The sequence below is a fragment of the Cherax quadricarinatus genome, chromosome 32 (genome assembly GCF_038502225.1).
Source record: "Cherax quadricarinatus isolate ZL_2023a chromosome 32, ASM3850222v1, whole genome shotgun sequence".
NCBI classification, from domain to species: Eukaryota; Metazoa; Arthropoda; class Malacostraca; order Decapoda; family Parastacidae; genus Cherax; species Cherax quadricarinatus.
This window is the reverse complement of record NC_091323.1, coordinates 31171635-31179306: the sequence shown is the minus strand read 5'-3', so window position 1 is coordinate 31179306 and position 7672 is coordinate 31171635.

Below are 7672 nucleotides of genomic sequence, written 5' to 3'. Positions count from 1 at the left end.
AGGAATTGGCAAGGTGAACAAAGACAGGATGTTCCAGAGATTGGACACAGTAACAAGGGGACACAGTTGGAAGTTGAAGACACAGATGAATCACAGGGATGTTAGGAAGTATTTCTTCAGCCACAGAGTAGTCAGGAAGTGGAATAGTTTGGGAAGCGATGTAGTGGAGGCAGGATCCATATATAGCTTTAAGCAGAGGTATGATAAAGCTCACGGTTCAGGGAGAGTGACCTAGTAGCGACCAGTGAAGAGGCGGGGCCAGGAGCTTGGATTCGACCCCTGCAACCTCAACTAGGTGAGTACAACTAGGTGAGTACACACACACATTATTATTATTATAATCAAGGGGGAAGCGCTAAACCCGGAGGATTATACAGCGCCTGGGGGGGGGGATGTGGAAGGCATTCAGGCTTAATTCGGGGAACTGGAGCACAGATCCAATTCCCTAAATCAAGAGCCCCTCACCAACATCAAGGAACCTTCCTTGAGGGGTACACACACACAGAGAGTCGTCAGGAAGTGGAATAGTCTGGAAAGTGAGGTAGTGGAGGCACATACACAGCTTTAAGAAGAGGTATGATAAAGCTCATGGAAGGAACAGAGTGGACCAATGAAGAGGCGGGGCCAGGAGTTATAAATCGACCCCTGCAACCACAAATAAGTGAGTACAGACACACACACACACGCGACATGATAACGACTAATATACTGCGAGGAACTGACAAAGTGGACAAGGACAGAACGTTCCAGAGATGGGACACAGAAACAAGGGGTCACAATTGGAAACTGAAGACTTGGATGAGTCAAAGGGATGTTAGGAAGTATTTCTTCAGTCATAGAGTTGTCAGGAAGTGGAATAGTCTGGAAAGTGATGTAGTGGAGGTAGGTACCATACACAGTTTTAAGACGAAGTGTGATGAAGCTGGTGGAGCAGGGACTCAGAGAAGCTAGTAGCGACCAGTGAAGAGGCGGGGCCAGGAGCTATGAATCGACCCCTGCAACCACAATTAGGTGAGTACACACACGTGGTAATGCTTTATTTGCAGTGAGGAAAGTCAGGGTATTTTTCCAGAATGGTTTGTAATATAACGCTGTGGATATACTTTGACATTTCTGGGTGACTTGTCTCTGAATTGATACTAATTTGATCGCATTCCAGTACATAATGATGCAAGGTGTGGCAACTGTCCATGTATAATATCTATATTTCTACAAGTACATGTACAAGGTATACAGACCATAGCTGACATCAATGTTACATAGAAAGTCGCTGGTTATGCAGAGCATTTCAGGCAAATTAGGTCAGTTTTGTTCCAGGATGCGACCCACACTAGTCCACTAACTCCCAAGTACCCATTTTCCTGATGGAGAACATAGACAACCAGTGTAAAGAAACACGCCTAATGTTTCTACCCTCGCCGGGAATCGAACCTAGACGCTCGACGTGTGAAACGAGTTTTAGCCACCAGGGCATTGGGCACCGTAAAAGAGTATTTGTTTTAATATACGTGAAGTTTACATAGAGGTTTCTTCCCCTCCCGATGACTGTATAAGTTGTAGTGTGTTGTAACTCTGGTTATGTTGCTTCAGTGATGTCTGTTGCCACTTTCAGCTGCTGGTTATAGTCGTTCTCTCAGTATTTCTCAATGATAAATGGGGTGTCCCGTAGCTCAATCGCTAGCGCACTCAGCTCACACACTGAGGTCCGGGGACCTAATCCCCGATACTGCTGGTAAACATTAGGACGTGTTTCCATAAGACACCTGCTGTCCCTGGGTTCTCTACACATATGCTGCTATGTATGATAATCTATGTAACTATATTTGTGTATACCCGAATAAACTTACTTACCCTGTTCACCCATCAAGTGGGTACCTGGGTGTTAGTCGACTGGTGTGGGTCGCATCCTGGGGACAAAATTGACCTAATTTGGCCGAATTGCTCTGCACAACAAGCGGTTTTCTATATAGTAGTATGTCACTGATGTCAGCTATGGTCTGTATACCTTGTACATGTACTTGTAGAACTAAAAGAGATTATTATTATAGATGTGTTACCCTTTAAATTAAAAATTAGTTTTCTATACTAGATCGATAGGTAAACTAATCTAAACATTGGAACTATGGTCACTAGTAAATTTAAGAATTATTTTATATTGCTGCTTCAAATTTCCGCATTGTTTGAATTAAGCATAAGACTATTACAGACGTGCAGTGATGATTAATGGCCAAGATAACCCTAATATAATCCATCAAGCATAACTGCTTATCATAATTCAAGCAAGCGTGATCACAATGTTATCAAGGTATAATACAGTCTAAAGTACCACTTTATATAAAACATTTTGGGGAAGTTAAAACATATGGTTTTAATAACGTTTGGTGAGCATCATATAGAGATGTTGTAATACTAACAGTTCTTCTTAATGTTCAATATAACCAATCTTTCTCACTACATATACTCAGTATTCTACACTACATATACTCAGTATTCTACACTACATATACTCAGTATTCTAACTTACATATACTCAGTATTCTAACTTACATATACTCAGTATTCTAACTTACATATACTCAGTATTCTAACTTACATATACTCAGTATTCTACACTACATATACTCAGTATTCTAACTTACATATACTCAGTATTCTAACTTACATATACTCAGTATTCTACACTACATATACTCAGTATTCTAACCTACATATACTCAGTATTCTACACTACATATACTCAGTATTCTACACTACATATACTCAGTATTCTAACTTACATATACTCAGTATTCTAACTTACATATACTCAGTATTCTAACTTACATATACTCAGTATTCTACACTACATATACTCAGTATTCTAACTTACATATACTCAGTATTCTAACTTACATATACTCAGTATTCTAACTTACATATACTCAGTATTCTAACTTACATATACTCAGTATTCTACACTACATATACTCAGTATTCTAACTTACATATACTCAGTATTCTAACTTACATATACTCAGTATTCTACACTACATATACTCAGTATTCTAACCTACATATACTCAGTATTCTACACTACATATACTCAGTATTCTACACTACATATACTCAGTATTCTACACTACATATACTCAGTATTCTACACTACATATACTCAGTATTCTACACTACATATACTCAGTATTCTAACCTACATATACTCAGTATTCTAACTTACATATACTCAGTATTCTAACTTACATATACTCAGTATTCTAACCTACATATACTCAGTATTCTAACCTACATATACTCAGTATTCTAACTTACATATACTCAGTATTCTAACTTACATATACTCAGTATTCTAACCTACATATACTCAGTATTCTAACCTACATATACTCAGTATTCTAACACATAAGGGGGATTACCAACAGACCCCTGGCAGTCTTCAAGCTGGCACTGGACAAGCACCTAAAGTCAGTTCCTGATCAGCCGGGCTGTGGCTCGTACGTTGGTTTGCGTGCAGCCAGCAGCAACAGCCTGGTTGATCAGGGGCTGATCCACCAGGAGGCCTGGTCACAGACCGGGCCGCGGGGGCGTTGACCCCCGAAACTCTCTCCAGGTAAACTCCAGTATTCTAACTTACATATACTCAGTATTCTAACTTACATATACTCAGTATTCTACACTACATATACTCAGTATTCTAACCTACATATACTCAGTATTCTAACCTACATATACTCAGTATTCTACACTACATATACTCAGTATTCTAACTTACATATACTCAGTATTCTAACCTACATATACTCAGTATTCTAACCTACATATACTCAGTATTCTACACTACATATACTCAGTATTCTAACCTACATATACTCAGTATTCTACACTACATATACTCAGTATTCTACACTACATATACTCAGTATTCTAACCTACATATACTCAGTATTCTACACTACATATACTCAGTATTCTACACTACATATACTCAGTATTCTAACCTACATATACTCAGTATTCTACACTACATATACTCAGTATTCTAACCTACATATACTCAGTATTCTACACTACATATACTCAGTATTCTAACCTACATATACTCAGTATTCTAACCTACATATACTCAGTATTCTAACCTACATATACTCAGTATTCTACACTACATATACTCAGTATTCTACACTACATATACTCAGTATTCTACACTACATATACTCAGTATTCTACACTACATATACTCAGTATTCTAACCTACATATACTCAGTATTCTAACCTACATATACTCAGTATTCTACACTACATATACTCAGTATTCTACACTACATATACTCAGTATTCTACACTACATATACTCAGTATTCTACACTACATATACTCAGTATTCTACACTACATATACTCAGTATTCTACACTACATATACTCAGTATTCTAACCTACATATACTCAGTATTCTAACCTACATATACTCAGTATTCTAACCTACATATACTCAGTATTCTAACCTACATATACTCAGTATTCTAACCTACATATACTCAGTATTCTAACCTACATATACTCAGTATTCTACACTACATATACTCAGTATTCTACACTACATATACTCAGTATTCTAACCTACATATACTCAGTATTCTAACCTACATATACTCAGTATTCTACACTACATATACTCAGTATTCTAACCTACATATACTCAGTATTCTACACTATATATAATCAATATTCTATACCGCATACAATTATAACTGCCATACTCTGATAACTTGGCCCAGAATATCCCTACAGTTCCTCAGCAGGACTTCAGTTCGTGATGCACTAAATCCGTAGGAGATGTCATACAACACTTGAGAATGGGAGGCAATTTGGTTCGATCCAAGGAGGGAAGAGGCCTAATTCCTTTGATCAATAGTCCCTCGACAGCATCCTGGCACCTCCCTTGAGGGGTTCTAACATTCTAATTAAAACATATTTTTGTAACTTAAAAAAAAACAATAAAAATAGAATGAAAAGTGTCATCCATTGACACCGCAAATCTCTAAGCGGACATTAACCAAGTCTTTAAATGGGTCTTAGAAAACTATATGAAGTTCAATGAGGATAAATTTCAATTACTCCGCTATGGAAAGCTTGAGGAAATGAAAACTGGATCGGAGTATAAAACAAATTCCAACTTCACAATAGAGCGAAAAACTAATGTGAAGGACCTGGGAGTGATAATGTCAGAGAATCTCACTTTCAAAGGTTAAGTAAGGTTTGTCAGGAAACAGAACAAGTGTTTCCTGACGCAGGTCTTTGTCAGATGATGACCCGCCGTCGGAGCTCTTGGTCATCTGACTGAGGCCTTCAGATGGCTTACCGGTCCACTCCCTTAAAAATTATGGTTAAATAATTATAACCTTTCAAAGATCACAACAATGTCTCTACCACATCTACTCATCTACTAGGAAAATGGTAGGGTGGATAAGAACCTTCAAAACTAGGGATGCCAAGCCAATGATAATTCTTTTCAAATCGCTTGTTCTCTCTAGGCTGGAGTACTGTTGTAAACAGCCCCTTACAAGGCAGGCGAAATTGCATACCTGGAGAATATGCAGATAACTTTCACTGGACGTATAAGTGCAATAAAGTACCTCAGATGCTGGAAACGGTTGAAATCTGTTGGCCTGTACTCCTCAGTCTGTCCTAGACAGACTAGTCCCAAATCTGCACACAGAAATCACTCCCTACGAGAGCAAAAGACTCGGCAGGCGGTGTAGCATCCCCACCAGTGAAAAGCAGGAGTTGTCATGGGTACATTAAGAGACAACACAATAAGTGCCAATAGACCCCTGACTTCCAGATGGAACTGGACAGGCACTTAAAGTCAGTACCTGACCAGCCTGACTGTGGTTCGTACGTCTGTTTGCGTGCAGCCAGCAGTAACAGCCTGATTGATCAGGCCCTGATCCATCGCAAGATCTAGTCATGGACCGGGCCGCGGGGGCTTTGACCCTCGGAACACCCTCTAGGCACACACACACACACACAATATATATATATATATATATATATATATATATATATATATATATATATATATATATATATATATATATATATATATATATATATATATATTATATATACTCCACATGGAGACAAACACAGAAGATTAATTAGTCTGTATATCTTGATCCCCTTCTGGGATCCTCTTCAATGTACATACACTGAGACATACATCTAAATATCTGCCCGTGCTTTATAAACCTAATAAAACACCCATTACACAGTTTCACAACTAGGCAAGATAGAACGCAATAGAAACTTTTTATACTTCTCGCTCATAAAGAAAACTGTCAGTATTTCTGACCTGTGAAGACTAAGGAGACTTTCCCAGACGTCTCCCCCCGTAAGTAGACTTTCTTGTAAGTCTCGCCAGTAAGGTGACTGCCCACATGTCTCGCTCGTCAAGACTTACCCATACCTCAGGTCCTGCCCAGAGTATAACTCACGATAGTTGACAACACCCAGATGCATGTCAGGCTGACAGATTTCATCCTACCTGATGAAATATAATTGGAAAACATAGCTAGGCTTTGTTCTCACCGTGTAATTATCATATAAAATAGGGAGTCATCACGCTGCTGATGTATCCAATTTTGCTAATTATAACAAATTATCTCGTCAGTTTCATCGCTAATTTGTTAGAATACACCCTATTTTTTTATATTAACACATCGGCCGTTTCCCACCGAGGCAGGGTGACCCGAAAAAGAAACGCTTCCATCATCATTCACGCCATCACTGTCTTGCTAGAGGCGTTCTAACACTACAGTTCAGACACTGTAACATACATCCAGACCTTCAGAGCGTAGACACTGTACTATCTACCTCCAGGACTCAAGTCCGGCTAACCAGAACAATAAAATAATTGTTTTTACTCATGTTAAATATTCCGATGCTTTTATAAAATGTTATTCTGAAGTTCTACATTTGTATTTACATCAATATTATTATTATTATTATTGGCATCCATCGGTAATTATTATTTTAACTTAGCATAGCCTGGTTGATCAGGCCCTGATCCACCGTGAGACCTGGTCTCAGACCGGGCCGTGGGGGCGTTGACCCCCGAAACCCTCTCCAGTTAAACTCCAGATCTCCAGTAAACACAACGAAGCCAAATTGTTGATTTCCATCGTTATTTGCGGCTTTCATGATTTAACATTCATAGACTCGTTACTGTTAACCAAGAGTCTTCACTGGGTTTTAAGGACAAAATCCGGAGTATTACCGGGCACTGGGAATGCCCAGTGCTGCCCGAGAATGCCGTGACGTCAGTGAGACATCTGGCGACGTCATCAGGAAGGATACCAAAGTGCACGTCAGGAGAGTCCTGATTCATTACCAAGTCTCCATTACAGTCCTAGGATCCTCTGATATACATCTGTCATACTACGACTCCACTTAAATAATCTTGTTTTAATATTCAGAGCCTAATAGGCTGAAGTTACTGTTAGGAAAATAGTTTAGGCAGTAGCGAGGAAAGTGAAAACAAAAGTCTTCCTGAATGGACTGAAGGTAAAGATTCTTATAATGTTTCGAGTGGTCGCCTGAAGGGACGTTTCTCCTCCTCCCAGGCGCTGTGTATAAGTCTTTACCATTGGCTGTTGTGAATGTAACCTCAGTTTGGA